The sequence below is a fragment of the Thermobia domestica genome, chromosome 5 (genome assembly GCF_964235325.1).
Source record: "Thermobia domestica chromosome 5, izTheDome1.hap1.1, whole genome shotgun sequence".
In the NCBI taxonomy this organism is placed as follows: Eukaryota; Metazoa; Arthropoda; class Insecta; order Zygentoma; family Lepismatidae; genus Thermobia; species Thermobia domestica.
In genome coordinates, this window is record NC_137458.1 from 29,111,145 (window position 1) to 29,133,557 (window position 22,413).

Here is a 22,413-nt window from a genome sequence, read left to right on the forward strand (position 1 = left end):
ATTTTTTTTTTATTTATTTTTATATATCTCTCCCTCCTCTTTCCCATGCCCTAAGTTCTAACGTCAAAGTGATACGATAAAAATCACCCCAAGTTCGAACTTTATCTATGTCGAAAATTTGATTGAGATCGATCGGGTGGTTCAAAGTAGAGTAATCTGCATCCATGGACCATTTTTGACCTTGAAAGTACTTACACTTTTGGTACATATTGTCGTTGAAGTAATGAATATTGTAATTACTCTAAGTACTCTCATTGAAGTACAAAGGTTCAATTGTAATTAAATTATTACGGCTTTCTTTTTACCGGTACTTTAGGTACAATTACTGACATGTAATTATGCTGTACCGGACTGTAGTTTCATTATTTTGCCTACGTAATAACGACCTACATATTTTTTGTCCATTTTTTTCTTTTATATGCGTTCCTTTGTAGAGCATGTTAAAGTGACAGGATGAATTATTTTTTGATAAAGGTTTAAATAGGAAATTGAACGAAATGGTTGGCTGTGCTTGTACTTTATGTTGATTAATTATTTTTGTGTACTTTGTAACATTTTGAATGTCTAAACAGAGCTCGCCCATATGTAAAGTGATAAGTAAATGCATTTGTAATGAGGGTGTGACATTAGATGAATTGAATCGGCAGACTTTGTAGTGCTTTGAATTATAGCGAAAAATGTAAAGAAAACAACATTAGTTACTGAAAATAAATTGTTTTGGGTTTAAATGTGAAAATAATGTTAATTTAGTTCTGGGTAGGGTGGACATTTTAATATAAAGGAAGTAATAATGTAAAGAATTCACGCATGGTTTTTGAAGTGTATAATTAATGTCAACCGTTTGATTTTGAAAGACTTTTTTGAAACGGAAACGCAATCCTTTAAAGATTAATTGTTTGGGTAAACAACAGACAAACAAAACTGCAACCCGGCAGGTTTAGGACGCGACAGGAAAATTAATTCAGAACGACAAGGGTTCTTTAAGAAAAGAGACCGCCATCTGTTTTAACATAAGTGCCCGCAGGGGAGGTTGGGCGACACAGAGGATGTAATATATGAGTTATGGAGAGTGAGGTTCTAGAATTTGGTAGAACTTTCTGGATTTATTTTTGTTGGTATACAAACTTTGATGCAAATCAAGTGGTTACATTTGAAGAAATAAAAGCACGATGCGTTTGAGTTGGTGAATTGTATTCTATAGAAGTTAACAGAGAAGAAGAATTTATCTGTAAGTACTGGCTTTGTTTTTTTCTTGTTTTATGTTTATGTTTTCTTTTTTTCGTATGAGAAGGGACATTGGAAATGAAATACACGCAAAACATTTGTAATTGTTGGGAGTATAAGGGGGACGGAAGTGTTTGTTTTTATCGGGAATTGATTGCGGATTTTCCGGCATCGAAAATCATATGACTCGATGTACTTATATGTAATTATAAATTAACTAAGGTGTAGTGTAATGTAATATGGAGGCTACAGGGATTTAATATTGGTCATTGCACTTGGATTTGAACCAGGGCCCTCCCACGTGGAAAACCGTACGCTAATTTTTTTTTGTTCGATGGAGTTTTTTTACTTATATGGCACTAAAATTGAACACAATCTGTGACTTGCCGGGAATCGAATTATGATCTTCCGCGCCGAAAGCCAAACACAATAAACAAATAGCAAGGAATTTTGGATTGTTTGGACCTCTCCGTCAGAACGAGGCGTAGTTATTATTTTACATATTAAAAGAATAGTTGTATAGACACACAAACGGACACATTTTATAATAAATATGCGATTATTTTCTTGTTCATAGGACCATAGCATATCTTCAGAATATAAGAAATTAGTGTTACATGAAAAGACCATTAAATGATGTGTGAAACTGATTACTTATGTAATATGGTATTAATTTTTATTATTTTGTGTGTGGTATTAACATTTACAGTAGGGGAAAGGAACTGGGTAGCCTACACCTGCTTCGAATTTTGCTTATTTTTATCTTTAGTACTATTGAACTGAACATAAGTTTGAATTTCGGTGACGAATAATATTTTTATAATTGTTAGCATATGTCAGTGGTTTCCAACCTTTTTCATTTTGAGGCGCATCTGGAAAAAATGTTGTTTGTAAAATGCAGGAGCTGAATAAAAGCTTGGTATGTGATACTTTTGTAATCATTTTATGAGAAAATTTAGATTTTTTCTTATTGTTTCTTGATGGTACAAATAATCGTATTTGATTTGAAGTTTAGCGTCCCTTTTTAGCACCATAGTTATGTGGGACATGGACCTACTGATTAACGTTGAATTAGAATCCTTGAGCTTCCGCAGGGAATTCAATCCCCACGCCAAAGGCGCGTACGCTAACCACGTAGCCACAAAGACCACGTAGCCTCAAAGAAGATTTATTCGTGTTTGAAACAGTTACAGGAACTAAAATACGGTATATAGTTAATTTCTTTTGGTAAGCTTCGTGTTTTATATTATATATTCACCTCGTGATTTACAGCGGTCCTAAACTAATAGATAGGAATTTTGTGTTGTAAATGAGAGGAGAGTATTTGAAAATGTTATTTAGCTCAAAGTCGCGTCTCAGTTTCATTAATTGAATGCCGGACAAGCGCCTTTTGTAGGTATAGAGCATATGGTTTTTTACTTTAACGTTTTAGGCTTACACTTCCTTGCTATGAAAGATGGGAAACTAGTTTTAAAAAGTAAAACGATTATTATGGTTTATATGAAAAAAGCACTGTGAATCAAACTTGGACCTACGTTTACGAAAAGCGCCCTGCTAGCCATTAAATTATCGGAATATATTAGACAGTATGGAGAACAAGAATTAGTACCAAGATTGTAATTTTACGTGCGTATGTGACATACACGCTGGGACGTTTTTATACTAACATTATCAGTGAGATTATTTTGTTTCGATAGTATTATATATCCAGGTTTTAGGGTAAAGTAGACGGATAAAAGCGAATACTTATAAGTAATTTATGAAGGGAAGAAATAATAGTGGTAGAGGGAAACAGACATAATGTGTTTTAGGATGAAAGGGAGACATTTCGTATGAGACATAACCATACTATTTTATTGAGGCATTAGGTCATAGATTTTTAGATCAAGAATTTTAGATGGGGATAATGTAAAAGTAATTAGAACATGATACGGTATTAGTTAACGAAGAATCTTCTTTATTGAAATCTGTGTATGAAATTAGTACACAGTACTAATACTGCGTACTGCAGTGTGCTAAAATGAACCGAGAATAATAAGTTGTCTAATATTAATCACGTTGATTGCATGGTTTAAAGACACTTTTTAAATATAGAAAACATATTTGTTTCTCGCCGAGCGACTTTGTATGAGAAGTGACTAGTAAGAGGAGATATATATATGTAATAACAGGTAGTGTACGTTAGGGACAACTTGTAGTCATCTAAACAAGGAAAAGTATCGACACTTGTTGTTACGGAATATAAGAGATAAACGCTTATTCGGCAGTGCAGGTAACGGCATTTAATAGTGTGATTAATGTACTTATTATTGGAATTAGCCTTATATACTGATTATAGTATTTAAGTTTATGACAAGATTTATTAGCTTTGAAATTTTGTAGGTCCGCAAATTTCCTGTACACTAGCGCCATGTTTGCCGTCAGATACGAGGCAGCTCAGATAATAACAACAATTGGCTTAACCGACCTATTAGGAATTACCGTGACTGAGTTACTGAGACGCCTTGTTGTTACAATAAGGATAGTAGTTTTAATTCGGTAACAATATCTACTGTATAAAAACAAGCAAATGAAAAGTGGCTTGTTTTAAGATAGCACTGGATAAAGCATACCATTTAACTGGCCTACACACCGTCTGCATGATGTAACTAGCTCTATTAAGAGTTAGGATGGGTTGCATTTTAGATATAATGAAAGCTTTACGCAGTATACTTGACATTTATGCTACGTAAAAATAACGTATTTTTAAATAATGTTTCATAAGTTTCTTTTTTGGAAGTTTGTGATTTCTGTGACAAAAAATTGCATTAGGAAGTGTGCTGCAATCTATTTTGTATTTATATAATTATTACTATAATTATATTTTCTATACTTTAAACAAAATCGAGACTTAGCCCTAATAAATGACTGCTTAATATTTTTAACAAAACATATTGCATTCAAATTGTTTTGTTTGAAATATAATTGTGTTCTTATATTTGATATTGAGGAATTTCCGGCTATACTATGATCGTAAGACTTCTAAGAAGGAAGTGAAGAACAGCAAGCGAAACGAAAATGGCCCTAACTGTGTGTAAATCAGCAATTCACAACTTTTAATGCAAGTTGGCTACTAGTATGTAACTGAAAGATTGTTAGATTCTTGCAGATGCTCGCTTGCTGCTAACTTAGAGATCAGATAACTTTTAAAGTTTCGCAAGTCTAGTGCAAGTGAAGCGCAAACTTATGCTATGTAGGATGTGACATACTCTGCAATGAAGCAGAAACAGAACTGGTGGGTCACATACCTAGAACAGATAGAAGATGGACGAGAAATAACATACATTGGATTTTCTAGAGATAAGAAGCGATGTACATAGAAGACAATCGAATACAAAATGTATAGATATAACCTGCCGTTTAGCAGAAACTGTACAAATGGAAAAGATCAGCTGATGGAAACATGTAGAAGAAAATGATGGAGACCTTCGTTCAGGAGATGATTGATATCATTTGAATACATATGAAAGTTACACTTTTATATTTAAGCTGAACGTTACAATTTTTTCTACAGCGACAGGAAAATGATCTAGCAGTTGGCAACACTGAAAAAACGTTAGAAGCACAGACGGTGGATGATTTAAATTATTTATTTTTACGTCCTAATAGTTTTTTAGTTTCACATACATTAATTGTATTTTCGTTTCTTTATTATAAACATGAACATGCAAAGCATTTTGTTTATACAGTTAGTTTTAATTATTTGATATTGTACTGATTGGTATATTATTTCAATTACTAGAAGATAGTTGAAAAGTTTTGTGTAGCTAGACGACTATGGAAACCTTAGAGTATTGTGATATGAGCATGTTTAAAGTTACAGAAGAAGGGTGAAACAGAATCATGATGAAAAGTTGTAAAAGGAGAATGTGTAAGGAAATAAGAGATTTGTGAATTTAGAGAGACAATTGAAATCATATTTAGTTATTAAACTAAAATATTTGATAAAGATTTTTAAAATTTTCTATAATTTTATTTGACATATCCAGTTAAAAATGCGCACGCTATTCACAAGTAATGTAGTTAGACACGTATTTGAAGATATTTAGTGGTATTTTGATACATTTTTAAAGATATGCCTGAATATTATTTTTAACGATATATAATTGTTTTGACTATATAGCTGAAAAGTAATCATACTGATATGTATTTTGGCTATATGTTTTGTTTTCCAAGGTCCTAATACGTGATATAAGCTATTCAGCATTTATGAACTTATTTTGTTCATCCACTACTAAATTACATCCATCAGTTGCACATTTAAATCAGTAATTTTTTTTACTTATGAACCAACTAGTTATTACTGTGAAGACTACGTTACATCATAATAAATTATAATTGAGCAAATCAATTATTTCTAAGTCTTTAGCAGTGGAGGTTTAGATGTTAACTATCTCAATTGTTCAAAATTGGATTCCAATTGTAAGTGCACTTGTTATGATTACTTTTTGATATTTTAGTTTCATATTTAAGTATAAAGTTTGTTTGTTTATTATCTATATAAGTAAATGTTTGTATTCATACTATTTAAAAGTTCCTATAATACATTTTCAATGAAAGGAAAATTTTCTGCATCTTAGTTTATCCGAAGAAACAATATGTAGTGTATTCCCCTGCAAGAGAAATGTTTCTGAAATTCAGTTTAACAGAAAAAGTTGGTAAAAAAATATGTTAATAAAAATTTTAGTGCAAAAGTTAATGTATATTGTAACCAAAACGTTTCTACATTTTTAGTTTCTCAGAAGTTAGAAAAAAAATGTAGTGTCAATTTTCTGCAAGAAAAGTTTCTGGAATTTAGTTTAACAACAAAAAATAAAGGTTTGTAACGAAATGTTAGTAAAACATTTTTTAGTGCAAAATTTTATCTGTATAGTGTTGTAGCAATAAACATTCTGCATTTTAGTTTATCCGAAGAAACAATATGTAGCATAATTTTCTCAAGAAAAGTTTCTGAAATACAGTTTAACAGAAAAAGTTGGTAACAAGATATGTTAATAAAAATTTTTAGTGCAAAAAGTTAATGTTAACGTTGTAACAATAAACATTCTGCATTCTAGTTTATCAGAATCGTTAGAAACAATATGTGGTGTAATTGTTTGCAAGAAAAGTTTCTGAAATACATTTTAACAAAAAGTTTGTAACAAAATATGTTTATTGCTACAACACTATACAGATAAAATTTTGCACTAAAAAATGTTTTACTAACATTTCGTTACAAACCTTTATTTTTTGTTGTTAAACTAAATTCCAGAAACTTTTCTTGCAGAAAATTGACACTACATTTTTTTTTCTAACTTCTGAGAAACTAAAAATGTAGAAACGTTTTGGTTACAATATACATTAACTTTTGCACTAAAATTTTTATTAACATATTTTTTTACCAACTTTTTCTGTTAAACTGAATTTCAGAAACATTTCTCTTGCAGGGGAATACACTACATATTGTTTCTTCGGATAAACTAAGATGCAGAAAATTTTCCTTTCATTGAAAATGTATTATAGGAACTTTTAAATAGTATGAATACAAACATTTACTTATATAGATAATAAACAAACAAACTTTATACTTAAATATGAAACTAAAATATCAAAAAGTAATCATAACAAGTGCACTTACAATTGGAATCCAATTTTGAACAATTGAGATAGTTAACATCTAAACCTCCACTGCTAAAGACTTAGAAATAATTGATTTGCTCAATTATAATTTATTATGATGTAACGTAGTCTTCACAGTAATAACTAGTTGGTTCATAAGTAAAAAAAATTACTGATTTAAATGTGCAACTGATGGATGTAATTTAGTAGTGGATGAACAAAATAAGTTCATAAATGCTGAATAGCTTATATCACGTATTAGGACCTTGGAAAACAAAACATATAGCCAAAATACATATCAGTATGATTACTTTTCAGCTATATAGTCAAAACAATTATATATCGTTAAAAATAATATTCAGGCATATCTTTAAAAATGTATCAAAATACCACTAAATATCTTCAAATACGTGTCTAACTACATTACTTGTGAATAGCGTGCGCATTTTTAACTGGATATGTCAAATAAAATTATAGAAAATTTTAAAAATCTTTATCAAATATTTTAGTTTAATAACTAAATATGATTTCAATTGTCTCTCTAAATTCACAAATCTCTTATTTCCTTACACATTCTCCTTTTACAACTTTTCATCATGATTCTGTTTCACCCTTCTTCTGTAACTTTAAACATGCTCATATCACAATACTCTAAGGTTTCCATAGTCGTCTAGCTACACAAAACTTTTCAACTATCTTCTAGTAATTGAAATAATATACCAATCAGTACAATATCAAATAATTAAAACTAACTGTATAAACAAAATGCTTTGCATGTTCATGTTTATAATAAAGAAACGAAAATACAATTAATGTATGTGAAACTAAAAAACTATTAGGACGTAAAAATAAATAATTTAAATCATCCACCGTCTGTGCTTCTAACGTTTTTTCAGTGTTGCCAACTGCTAGATCATTTTCCTGTCGCTGTAGAAAAAATTGTAACGTTCAGCTTAAATATAAAAGTGTAACTTTCATATGTATTCAAATGATATCAATCATCTCCTGAACGAAGGTCTCCATCATTTTCTTCTACATGTTTCCATCAGCTGATCTTTTCCATTTGTACAGTTTCTGCTAAACGGCAGGTTATATCTATACATTTTGTATTCGATTGTCTTCTATGTACATCGCTTCTTATCTCTAGAAAATCCAATGTATGTTATTTCTCGTCCATCTTCTATCTGTTCTAGGTATGTGACCCACCAGTTCTGTTTCTGCTTCATTGCAGAGTATGTCACATCCTACATAGCATAAGTTTGCGCTTCACTTGCACTAGACTTGCGAAACTTTAAAAGTTATCTGATCTCTAAGTTAGCAGCAAGCGAGCATCTGCAAGAATCTAACAATCTGTCAGTTACATACTAGTAGCCAACTTGCATTAAAAGTTGTGAATTGCTGATTTACACACAGTTAGGGCCATTTTCGTTTCGCTTGCTGTTCTTCACTTCCTTCTTAGAAGTCTTACGATCATAGTATAGCCGGAAATTCCTCAATATCAAATATAAGAACACAATTATATTTCAAACAAAACAATTTGAATGCAATATGTTTTGTTAAAAATATTAAGCAGTCATTTATTAGGGCTAAGTCTCGATTTTGTTTAAAGTATAGAAAATATAATTATAGTAATAATTATATAAATACAAAATAGATTGCAGCACACTTCCTAATGCAATTTTTTGTCACAGAAATCACAAACTTCCAAAAAAGAAACTTATGAAACATTATTTAAAAATACGTTATTTTTACGTAGCATAAATGTCAAGTATACTGCGTAAAGCTTTCATTATATCTAAAATGCAACCCATCCTAACTCTTAATAGAGCTAGTTACATCATGCAGACGGTGTGTAGGCCAGTTAAATGGTATGCTTTATCCAGTGCTATCTTAAAACAAGCCACTTTTCATTTGCTTGTTTTTATACAGTAGATATTGTTACCGAATTAAAACTACTATCCTTATTGTAACAACAAGGCGTCTCAGTAACTCAGTCACGGTAATTCCTAATAGGTCGGTTAAGCCAATTGTTGTTATTATCTGAGCTGCCTCGTATCTGACGGCAAACATGGCGCTAGTGTACAGGAAATTTGCGGACCTACAAAATTTCAAAGCTAATAAATCTTGTCATAAACTTAAATACTATAATCAGTATATAAGGCTAATTCCAATAATAAGTACATTAATCACACTATTAAATGCCGTTACCTGCACTGCCGAATAAGCGTTTCTCTCTTATATTCCGTAACAACAAGTGTCGATACTTTTCCTTGTTTAGATGACTACAAGTTGTCCCTAACGTACACTACCTGTTATTACATATATATATCTCCTCTTACTAGTCACTTCTCATACAAAGTCGCTCGGCGAGAAACAAATATGTTTTCTATATTTAAAAAGTGTCTTTAAACCATGCAATCAACGTGATTAATATTAGACAACTTATTATTCTCGGTTCATTTTAGCACACTGCAGTACGCAGTATTAGTACTGTGTACTAATTTCATACACAGATTTCAATAAAGAAGATTCTTCGTTAACTAATACCGTATCATGTTCTAATTACTTTTACATTATCCCCATCTAAAATTCTTGATCTAAAAATCTATGACCTAATGCCTCAATAAAATAGTATGGTTATGTCTCATACGAAATGTCTCCCTTTCATCCTAAAACACATTATGTCTGTTTCCCTCTACCACTATTATTTCTTCCCTTCATAAATTACTTATAAGTATTCGCTTTTATCCGTCTACTTTACCCTAAAACCTGGATATATAATACTATCGAAACAAAATAATCTCACTGATAATGTTAGTATAAAAACGTCCCAGCGTGTATGTCACATACGCACGTAAAATTACAATCTTGGTACTAATTCTTGTTCTCCATACTGTCTAATATATTCCGATAATTTAATGGCTAGCAGGGCGCTTTTCGTAAACGTAGGTCCAAGTTTGATTCACAGTGCTTTTTTCATATAAACCATAATAATCGTTTTACTTTTTAAAACTAGTTTCCCATCTTTCATAGCAAGGAAGTGTAAGCCTAAAACGTTAAAGTAAAAAACCATATGCTCTATACCTACAAAAGGCGCTTGTCCGGCATTCAATTAATGAAACTGAGACGCGACTTTGAGCTAAATAACATTTTCAAATACTCTCCTCTCATTTACAACACAAAATTCCTATCTATTAGTTTAGGACCGCTGTAAATCACGAGGTGAATATATAATATAAAACACGAAGCTTACCAAAAGAAATTAACTATATACCGTATTTTAGTTCCTGTAACTGTTTCAAACACGAATAAATCTTCTTTGAGGCTACGTGGTCTTTGTGGCTACGTGGTTAGCGTACGCGCCTTTGGCGTGGGGATTGAATTCCCTGCGGAAGCTCAAGGATTCTAATTCAACGTTAATCAGTAGGTCCATGTCCCACATAACTATGGTGCTAAAAAGGGACGCTAAACTTCAAATCAAATACGATTATTTGTACCATCAAGAAACAATAAGAAAAAATCTAAATTTTCTCATAAAATGATTACAAAAGTATCACATACCAAGCTTTTATTCAGCTCCTGCATTTTACAAACAACATTTTTTCCAGATGCGCCTCAAAATGAAAAAGGTTGGAAACCACTGACATATGCTAACAATTATAAAAATATTATTCGTCACCGAAATTCAAACTTATGTTCAGTTCAATAGTACTAAAGATAAAAATAAGCAAAATTCGAAGCAGGTGTAGGCTACCCAGTTCCTTTCCCCTACTGTAAATGTTAATACCACACACAAAATAATAAAAATTAATACCATATTACATAAGTAATCAGTTTCACACATCATTTAATGGTCTTTTCATGTAACACTAATTTCTTATATTCTGAAGATATGCTATGGTCCTATGAACAAGAAAATAATCGCATATTTATTATAAAATGTGTCCGTTTGTGTGTCTATACAACTATTCTTTTAATATGTAAAATAATAACTACGCCTCGTTCTGACGGAGAGGTCCAAACAATCCAAAATTCCTTGCTATTTGTTTATTGTGTTTGGCTTTCGGCGCGGAAGATCATAATTCGATTCCCGGCAAGTCACAGATTGTGTTCAATTTTAGTGCCATATAAGTAAAAAAACTCCATCGAACAAAAAAAAAAATTAGCGTACGGTTTTCCACGTGGGAGGGCCCTGGTTCAAATCCAAGTGCAATGACCAATATTAAATCCCTGTAGCCTCCATATTACATTACACTACACCTTAGTTAATTTATAATTACATATAAGTACATCGAGTCATTTGATTTTCGATGCCGGAAAATCCGCAATCAATTCCCGATAAAAACAAACACTTCCGTCCCCCTTATACTCCCAACAATTACAAATGTTTTGCGTGTATTTCATTTCCAATGTCCCTTCTCATACGAAAAAAAGAAAACATAAACATAAAACAAGAAAAAAACAAAGCCAGTACTTACAGATAAATTCTTCTTCTCTGTTAACTTCTATAGAATACAATTCACCAACTCAAACGCATCGTGCTTTTATTTCTTCAAATGTAACCACTTGATTTGCATCAAAGTTTGTATACCAACAAAAATAAATCCAGAAAGTTCTACCAAATTCTAGAACCTCACTCTCCATAACTCATATATTACATCCTCTGTGTCGCCCAACCTCCCCTGCGGGCACTTATGTTAAAACAGATGGCGGTCTCTTTTCTTAAAGAACCCTTGTCGTTCTGAATTAATTTTCCTGTCGCGTCCTAAACCTGCCGGGTTGCAGTTTTGTTTGTCTGTTGTTTACCCAAACAATTAATCTTTAAAGGATTGCGTTTCCGTTTCAAAAAAGTCTTTCAAAATCAAACGGTTGACATTAATTATACACTTCAAAAACCATGCGTGAATTCTTTACATTATTACTTCCTTTATATTAAAATGTCCACCCTACCCAGAACTAAATTAACATTATTTTCACATTTAAACCCAAAACAATTTATTTTCAGTAACTAATGTTGTTTTCTTTACATTTTTCGCTATAATTCAAAGCACTACAAAGTCTGCCGATTCAATTCATCTAATGTCACACCCTCATTACAAATGCATTTACTTATCACTTTACATATGGGCGAGCTCTGTTTAGACATTCAAAATGTTACAAAGTACACAAAAATAATTAATCAACATAAAGTACAAGCACAGCCAACCATTTCGTTCAATTTCCTATTTAAACCTTTATCAAAAAATAATTCATCCTGTCACTTTAACATGCTCTACAAAGGAACGCATATAAAAGAAAAAAATGGACAAAAAATATGTAGGTCGTTATTACGTAGGCAAAATAATGAAACTACAGTCCGGTACAGCATAATTACATGTCAGTAATTGTACCTAAAGTACCGGTAAAAAGAAAGCCGTAATAATTTAATTACAATTGAACCTTTGTACTTCAATGAGAGTACTTAGAGTAATTACAATATTCATTACTTCAACGACAATATGTACCAAAAGTGTAAGTACTTTCAAGGTCAAAAATGGTCCATGGATGCAGATTACTCTACTGTTCAAGAGTTATTAACTCACAAACATAGTTACTTTTATTTTTATATATATTGACTATTGTATATCTCCCCCTCCTCCCCGCCCCTACGTTGCTCCGTCAAAGTGAAATGATAAAAACCATCCCAGACATGAGACCTCATCTATATTGAAAATTTGATCAAGATTGGTCGTTTAGTTCAAGAGTTATTAAATTTTATTTATTTTGTATAATTCCCCGCCCTCCCCCTCCCCTCAGTTCTAGCGTCAAAGTGAAATGATAAAAACACTCACAGGCTCGAAGTTTATGAATGTTGAAAATTTGATCGAGATTGGTCGGGTGGTTCAAGCTGTTAAGAGTCACAAACATCGTCACTTTCAATTTTATAATATAGATTATATTGACCCGTCTAAACCTTAAGATTTATTTCTTATTTGGGCCTCTCCTAAAGAAGTTTGCCCATCACTGATCTACACTATAATACTACTTGTAGATCTACCTTAAGGCTTTGACAGTCTGTGGTTGAAATCACGTCAATTATTAAAAATAAATTTCCGTCATGTAATTACTTCAAATTATTCTTGATTCTTAGTGGGGCTTCAGATCCTGTACGAGCGGAGACTGTTTTATAAAGTCTCACGTCAATTCCTAAATGCGAGCTTTCAACCAATTCCTTATTGTATTAATTACTGCTTTGTAGATACAGATAAAAGTTGAAGAGTTTTCGTTAGTTACATTCTGCTCACTAGATGGTAGAATCATCACAATTTTTAATTAACACAGAATATTTCCCATTGGTGCTAACGTAGTCACTTCGGTGATTCCTAATCTCCTGATAACCAATTCATGATAGCAATTATCAATCCCTAGTCGAGCCATATTTAGCATCTTGGTGCTAAAGTTAGCATAATTAGCACGCTCTCAGCGTCTAGCATCTTGGCTAAATCTAGCATAATTTCATTATTTTCTTTGGAAAATAGGAAAAAACGGAAAATTTTTAAGGTTTCAACCATCGTTAACCACTATCCCTTTTAAATAATAGCGACGGTTGGTGTAATAAAGCCAATCCGCATTTCCGTTATGTTGTGTTGTTCAATTCACAGAAATCACAAGTATTGACGAAGTCAATCGTGATCTTACAAAAGACGATTCACTAACTCACTGGTTTTATTATTCTCAATTGAAACGTGAGCGCGCGATCATCTTAGATACTTCTGTCCCTTCCCACTTTTGTTGAAACTGTGGAGAGGGAGCGTCAGGGTAGACTTAGTAATTTAGTGCACGGTTATTCGATGTGTTCGCAACGCGTTCTATGGCTCATGCGTACGCTTGAAATACGCTGACCATGTATTTAAATGTGAATGGCTAATCACAATGAACTGCAAACGCGAAAGCAATAAAAAAAGCGCTGAATACATTATCTCGAGCGTATTTGGTGCGTTTCGGAACAATAGACCGCCTGCTGTTTCGGAATCAGTAAAAGATGTCTAAAGGAAAGGAAAAACGTGTTGCACGCAAAAAGATTTTAGCAAGAAACAGCTGCTTGGAAGATGCCTTGTGTAGAGTAGTGGAACTCTGCTATTATAAAGTATGTGGGTGTATACCAAAAAAATTCACAAAAATACAAGGAAATTCCGAAAAATTAGCTAAGCACAGAAAAATCTATATAACACAATAGGGTTATTTTTCTTGATTCGCATGTGGCAGTAAGGCCTGGAAACTGACTGGCTCACACTATGATTTATAACTCTGGCGAAAGTAAAATTACGGAGTAGCTACCTAAATCGTTCGCTGCGGGGTAACGCATCGGAAGCGTATCCTTGACTAAAAATATCATGTATTGCATATTGCCTACAATGTTATCCCTTCATAAAATATTAATTCGCCCTTTTCTCTTTTGCATATAGAGAACCGGCAGTTGCTGAATAAACATGTTTAGAGAAAATTGAAATACTTAGATCTTCAACTTTCTTTGAAAGAAAGAAAGAAACAAACAAACAAACAAACAAACAAAAAAAAGAGTTTGTAGTGATTCCAAGCATGTTGTTTTCATAATATCAATATAAAAGGATAAGAAGCTGAAACACTTAAAAAAAAAGTGGATGAAAAGTCGTTTAAAACCAGCTGTTTATACGCAGAAGATAAAGTGACGTGGGCAAGGGCGCCGATTTCTCTATAAATTTGGGGGCATTCAGATACAGAAGGCATAAATATGAGGATTTTAAGAAAAATTGCATTCAAATTATGGCAAATATTGTATATTCATACATAAAATGAGGGGCCCCACATAAGTTTTGGGGGGCCCGTGCCCCCTCGGCCACCCCCTCAAGGATCGGCGAACTTGGATGTGGGAATTCAAGGGGTATTTGCGACCTATTAAATATATTCCTGTACAAGCAAACTATTTTGTGTACAAGTAACAAATATATGCTAGACGATTTGTGGTCGAGAACAACAGTGAGACTGGAAGGCAAAATATAATATTCGGTCTTCAAAAGCTTAGGGTACTTCGAGTTCGAATCGAAAATTATATTCAATCTGTCTCTAATTTTATTTATTTTAGTTCCGGGGTGGAGGGGGTCGATTGTGAAATTCCGTGGAAGAAACTCTCCGTAAGTATTCCTGGAAGAAACATTGCTGGGAACTAAATGAAAATAAAACTGATTTTATGGTCAAATTCACAAATCATCTTCGTAAGTCATTATTATTATTATTTTAATAATAATAACTCTCGTATTAAATTAGAATAGAGTTTAACATCTCTTTCACCAGCGATGCTATGTGAGGCATGGACATGCAGTTTAACATTGGATCCGAACCATATGAGCTTCCACTGAGAATCCATTACTTTTAACATATTTTAGTTCGTAACTAGGGATGCGCACGCGACGAGTCGAGACAGGATTTTCCTGACAAAATTCGAGTCGAGACACGGTTCTTCCAATAGAGAAATATACATTTTTCGAGTCGAGACATCACTTTTACAGCACATTTTCGAGACGAGACGGCCACAAATCTTGTCTCGTGCGCATCCCTATTTGTAATTGGGTAGAGCTCTGATCTAACGTTGTCTGCAATCTATACCAGTATTCTATAGCAGATACAAGTTCAGAATGCGTATACAATATGTACGCATTAATGCCTAAGTGGTTAGCGTACGCGCCTTTGGCGTGGGAGACCCGAGTTCGATTTCCGGCGGGAGCTCATGTGGTTCGGAGATTCCACGATAATCACTATTCCCACGTCTCAAATAGCCTAGCTGCTGAACGGGACGTTAAACTCAAAATCAACTCCACTCAACTATATGTACTCCATATCTGGCTGTAACTGACATAAAATCCATCTGTTCAAAGTAAAGTTGTCCCCCTCCTAGACAGTACTTAAATACACAATTATTTTATTTCCCACTATGAGGACGAACGGAGCATCAATTTCACCATGTTTTTCCCAATAAAATGTTTTCCGAATTCAACCCACTTATATATATATATATATATATATATATATATATATATATATATATATATATATATATATATATATATATATATATATATATATATATGTGTGTGTGTGTGTGTGTGTCTTTTCCCCTTGGAAAACAACCTGCGGACGTCCATGTTCAAGACATTTGTTGACAAATACGTGCAGAATAGTGACATATTCAAATACTGGCACAAGTTTGTGGCTTCGGTTTGTCGAGTGGTACAAAACTTAACTCGTGCACACAGGAACCTTTCTTATACAGTGTCCAAGGCAGTCTCCATGTCACTTATGTTTGATAAAATCAACTATCCGCCATGGAGAGATGTGTTTCTACAGGGCTGTCTGATGTTGCTAAACCATTTCATCTCTGGGGATGGGCACGAGTCGAGTCGAGTTTAATAAAAGTATTCTAGATTACTCTTTTAACTAGTTTTGAAATTATGGCCTGATTAAACTGCAAAGAGAAAACGATGAGAAATATAAGCAGTAATGTAGAATACTTTTAGTGTTGCTCACGAGAGGGGACATTGCTCGCATCTCGTCTCGTCCCGATAACGAGACAATAGATTTTTATAACGAAAAGCCTCAAATGTCATGAGCACTAATATAAGTTTATACTGTAGTTCTTACCATCAAGGTCGAGACCTGCACGGTCGAATGTTTGAGCCCAAGAAGCAGCCCAACCCAGGTAGTGGTGGTGTCAACTGAGCCCATGGCTCGAGCCGATTCGGTTATGGTAAGCTATCAGCTCGGTTCGGCTCAGGTGAGCCATCGGTTCAAGCCGGCTCGTTTGGGTGAGCTGTGGGCTCGGATTACTCCTTGTTTTGGCTCGATATTGAATGACCAGTGAGCCAAGCCGCTGGAGCAGTTGGCAACCTTAAAACCCGGGCCAAACAGTTTTGGACATGTTTGGCTGGCGCCCTATAACTTTTATCAATTTTTGACTCGAGCCCGAATACTTGCTCCTCCGGAACTCAAACCCAGCACCTCGTGAACGATGTTCTTGCCTCCTGAAGACTTCTCGATAACCGAGATCGGCAGTCAACTAGTATTTGGTATTCAGATCTTTCATGTTTATACAAATCATCATCATAATTTGTACTAGTATAGTTGTATATTGTATATGTAGGACACTTTAAGAGATTACTTGAAACTACACACATGATTTGGCTTGTTTTGCTTCGACTCGACTTGAAATTCGACCCGAATACAAGTCGAGCTCGAAGATATCTTTTTCGAGTTGAGTTTCAAAGAAAACTCGCTCGTGTCCATCCCCATTTGTAATCTTTAATTCCGGGAATAAACTTTATAATACACGTTCTAGCATCGGAGTATAGTCTGATAATGAAAAATAAAAATGAAATCTTTGAGATTTACGTCCCACAATTATGTCGGCTAGGCTAAAGGAGACGGTGATGATGATCAATGAATGAAACGATGGAATGAAGAAAGTGGGAGGAAACGGGAGAACCCCGAGGAAACCCACGCACACGGTTTTTGTCCACCACAAAGTTCACTTGGCGGGAGCTGGGATTGAATCCGGGACCTCACGCACCACAGGTGAACGCTCTACCACTGAGCCACCACGGCCCCCGGAGTATATTTGAGCAAGCCTTGTAAAGTTCACCAGTAGTTTATATATATATATATATATATATATATATATATATATATATATATATATATATATATATATATATATATATATATATATATATATGGGGTGTTTCAAAACAACACCGACAGCGTTTGGGAGGTGATTCCTAACACCATAAGGCAGATTCCACGATAAGGCGAAACGTATAGACCAACCTGGGTGCACAAATGTTTCGTTTCGGAGATATACGCTGCCGAAATCACAAAAAATTGAACCTTAATGGTCCATAACTCCATATGTATGGACCTACCGAGGTCGGGTAAAGACTTCACTTAGAAACTAATACGTGCTCTATCCAAAAATCTATGTTCTAAAATCGTAAGATAATCACGCAAAAGTTTTTATAAAGGGGTTTGGCTACGGGCATTTAATTTGAAGTAATCACCTCTATAAAAATTGTTGCGGAAGTACCACAGGATTCTGAAACATGGATATTTGGATAGGACACATATTAGTATCTAAGTCAAGTCTTGACCCGACTACGTTAGGTCAGATAGTTTCGGAACTACGGACCTTTTAATTTCATTTTTTCACGTTTTCGGCAGTGTATAACTCCGAAAGGAAGCATTTGTGCACCCAGGTTGATTGATACTTTTTGTCTTATCTTGGTGTCAGGAATCACCTACCAAAAACGTTGTCGATGCTGTTTTGAAACATCCTATATATATACTCTACAAATTGAATGTAGAAATTTTGAATTGCAACCTATAGCTAAAGTAAGAAATGTGTGGAGCAAATAATTTATATTTTTCTTGTGCTGCGAACTTTTCAACCTCCATATATATAAATGAAATGTCTCAGTTTTACAACCTTCGTTATAAGCTTTAGTCTAAAGCCAGCAAATATTTAATACAGGGATGCAAATAACCACTCGCTCACGGCGAGTGGTTCATCGGTGAGGGCGAGTTATTCAACAGTAAAGACTATACAAATCACGATTGGGACAGAGATGTGGGCTAGCAGCTTTTTTCTTGGGCTAGTAAAAATTTCTTGCTTATTTGCATTCCTGATTTAATAGAAATGTATGATTATAAAGAGATTGATCGAATGGGAATGTAGGAGGAAACAAGAAAACTCAGAAACTCATGTGGCCTGGAATTGAACAAGTTACTCCTTACATCAGAAATGAGCGCTCTGCCACTGAACCATCTTGAAATGGTTATTTATAGACTAATAGGCCTTGAGGTCGACTCCCAACCAAAGCCCAGCTTCTATTAGATGATCCACTTTGAGTTTAATGTCCATTCTAGCACAAACTCTGAGATATGTGAAACTACATTTTAACGTGTTTTTCGAACCACATGAGCTCCCACCAGAAATCGAATTCATGTCTCCTGCATCGAAGCTATGCTAACCAAGGGCGCCCGAAGAAAATTTTCTAGGAAAAAGCCCATCTCCATGGTTGTTATATTACGTCTGGCATTTCTGCTATTTAACATACGTGGTTTGCTATATTATATATACATATTTGTGAGCCAGGGAGGGGCCCGGGCCCATCGTGTTCTCCTCTTCGAGCGCCCATGATGCTAACCACATAACCACAAAGAAGTTACACACTCTATTAGACTACCATAAGACAGGGTTACTAGGCACATCAGGGGTTATTTTACACAAAATATGAAAAAAAAAAGTTTCAGAGTCGTCTGTCTGTAAAACCATGAACTGTAAAGAGAAAGTTTCAACTCCTACCATAAGATAAAATAACTCTATTTTGGCTACAATGTTAGCCGTTAACATCAGTTCTAATTACCCGGAGGGTTTGTTGTTGTAGAGGTATGGAAAGTAGTCATTGTAAAGACCGACAAAATTTGAAAGATATCACGTACAAGAATTTCCGTCAAAGTTAAGTCAGTTTCATATAATACTACTGGGTGTATAATGGGACTTTGAAGCAATAGTTAAAATTGAAGTGTGAAATGTTTTAAAGTCATAAAAAAATAAAATTGGAAGAAGGCGATTTCAGCCTCTAATCGGGGTTACTTTGCAGGGGTGCAAAGTAACGCCTTAGATAGGTAATTACTACTGCTGATAACTCCTGCCTTGTAATTTTAGATAAATTTCCTATTTAGATAGATGCCGGAATGGATTTCTTGTTGGAAAATAAATTCTAAAAAAGTAATTCGATGAGGCTTCATTTAGAAATGCATAGTTTTTTTTTTTTAAAGAAAACACTAGACTTTCTGGGGGGCTTGAAGCTTATACGCATAGGGATGACTAACATTAGATTTTTTTAAAAAATCATGCAATTTAGATGGGCTTCAGCCTGAAAGCCCCAAATCCTGTAAATATTACATTGATTATGTTTGGAATGATATTCTTGGACATAAGAGCAACCAAGGCAAAAATCAGTTCACGAGTATTTTTTTTTCTGTTCCTGAGTTGGTATTTTTTTAAGAACATATGCTAAAATGCTAAACTATTAGAATGTGGTTCCTGTGCTGGTACCAGAAAATACATAATTTTCTTTACAAATATTGATAATTCATAGAAATACTAATACCGGTACTATTATTCTAATATCAATATTTGTAGATTGCATACAGTTTCGTGTAGAAAATGAAATGTATAAATACCAAAGGGAAAACATTGCGCAGAAATATTGTGTTCATATATTGAACATATATATATATATATATATATATATATATATATATATATATATATATATATATATATATATATTATGTATGTTGTGCAAAGTATCCTCACTTATGAGGTAACTTTGATCAAAGTTTATATTTCAATAAGGGAAAGTTCTAGAACACAGGTCTCCCATGTAGGTTAGTAGCTAGGTTGGTTCCTTTCTGTACCAAAGTTTAATATTTAAATCACATAGTATTGCCGAACGAGCGTTAGCGAGTGAAGGCGGGTTAGAGCCCCGCAGGGCATATTGTTTTCTGTCTTTATTACAACTAGACGGGAAGGAGGACCTGTGTTCTAGAACCTTGCCTTTCAATAACTATAATCATACTGAATGTTTACTAATGTACTAGCATGAATGTTTTCCTTATATATCTAGCTATTATGTGTTTAAAATACAGTGTTCTAAATCTTTACGTTTGTAAGTTACATGTGATTTTCTTTAAAATTTCTTGAATCTGGTGCAAAGTAACCGATACTGCATAACTCTCGTTACTATCTCTTGTTCCCACAGAAGGAAAAGAAGTTCATTGAAGCCATCAAAGGTACAGCATAAGGCCCAAAACAGCCACATAACACGAACCTGACAGCGTTATTGACATGGGAGGATTATTTGACAACACGTATATGCAATTTAAAACAGGTAGTAACAATAAGACGCACATTGTTCGTCTACACGTAACAAGGGCTGGCCACGGATTATCACGAGGCACTCAGACCAATGTTATGTGAGGGTACCCCACATTTGAAACAAAAAAATCACAATTGAATGAAGAAAAGTTTTTTTTTTTTTAATGGGCTCCATAACATTTGTTGCGGTTGCCTCCCCAAATGGATGACCCTCTATATAACTACTATGTTGAACTATAAACATTTGAATTCTCTAATTCTAGCTAGAAATATATATATATATATATATATATATATATATATATATATATATATATATATATATATATATATATATATATATATATATAAACATTATAAGCAAATAAATGATAATTCACTTGCAGAAGTGTATCAACTAGCACAAACAAAAAGAAACAAAGTGCTTACCTGTTCTGCGTCTACTCCAGGCTGGAATGAACAAGTGGTCTGGCGAAAGCTTCTTTTATGACCTTGATGGACGCAAATAGTATGTGTCACTTCACCATACGATAGTATTTTCCTACCAATAACAAAGAAAAAAATACGACCATTAACGCTTATCGCATACAAGGAAATCACCTTAACATTTCATAGTTATGAGTCAAATTGCCAAAGAAAACAAATTATGTAACATGAACCTCCGTAATGATTCAGAAAAATTTGTGGCCCTTATGACCTCATTTCAGAATGCTTTGGGAAGTATTTTCCTGTAAGTGAATTGTGTGAAATAGATGCGTATCACTACAGCTCTAAGTATTTTATTAGTATTTGAAATCAGAAAAACACTCATTATTATGCTATGCTAACTAAAGATTTTTTCCTTATAGACTGTGAACTGGAATTTGTGCTACCTTCCGGAAGAAATCTAATCTGATATAGTTTCTACCAAAATTAAGTAAACTAACCGCTGTCTTATTTAAGCAATATTCTATTTCTTGTTTCTGCATTAGCATAACTGTTAGCCAGTGATGTAAACTGGTGGGAAAAATCCCATTTTGTGGATTTTTTAAAAATTGAAATCTTCGAGCTTTACGTCCCACGGTTATGCCAAAGGAGACGCTGATGATGAATAATGAATGAAATGGTGGAATGAAGAAAGTGTGAGGAAACGGGAGAACCCCGAGAAAACCCACGCACTCGGTGTTTGTCCACCACAAAGTTCACTTGGCGGGGGCTGGGATCGAACCCGAGACCCCAAGCACCTCAGGTGAACGCTCTACCACTGAGCCACCGCGGCCCTATTTTTTTACATTGATTCCTTGAAAAGGGATAAAGGGAATTTTAATCGCAGGTGGCAGCAAATATGGGATTTTTCATCTATAGCAACGAAATTCTCTCTGGGCGGAAAGCAGGGGCGCCCGAAGAAAATTTTCTGGGGACATCTCCATGGTTGCTATATTACGTGTGGTATTTCTAGTATTTAATATACGTGGTTTGCTATATTACGTATACATTTTCGTGAGTCAGGGGGGCCCGTGCCCCCTGACCCCCTTCGGGCGCCCATACTACTTTAGAAGTAACTTGTGATTCTAAAAGAAAGAAACGAAAAAGAAGTCTTCAAGAAATCTAAATTGTGCTCT

The 22,413-nt window shown here is 34.1% G+C and overlaps 1 protein-coding gene across 5 annotated transcripts in view; it reads right to left on the minus strand.

Annotated features, from left to right (window-relative positions):
- LOC145685820 (leukocyte elastase inhibitor-like) overlaps window positions 1-21,339 on the minus strand; it is an 88,762-nt gene extending 67,423 nt beyond the window's left edge. For all 5 annotated transcript variants that reach the window (XR_014131490.1, XR_014131489.1, XM_081758401.1 and 2 more), the window contains exon 1: window positions 21,242-21,339. The gene's annotated coding sequence lies outside the window, so the exon portion shown is untranslated. The remainder of the gene's footprint in view (window positions 1-21,241) is intronic.
- Window positions 21,340-22,413: the final 1,074 nt, after the last annotated feature.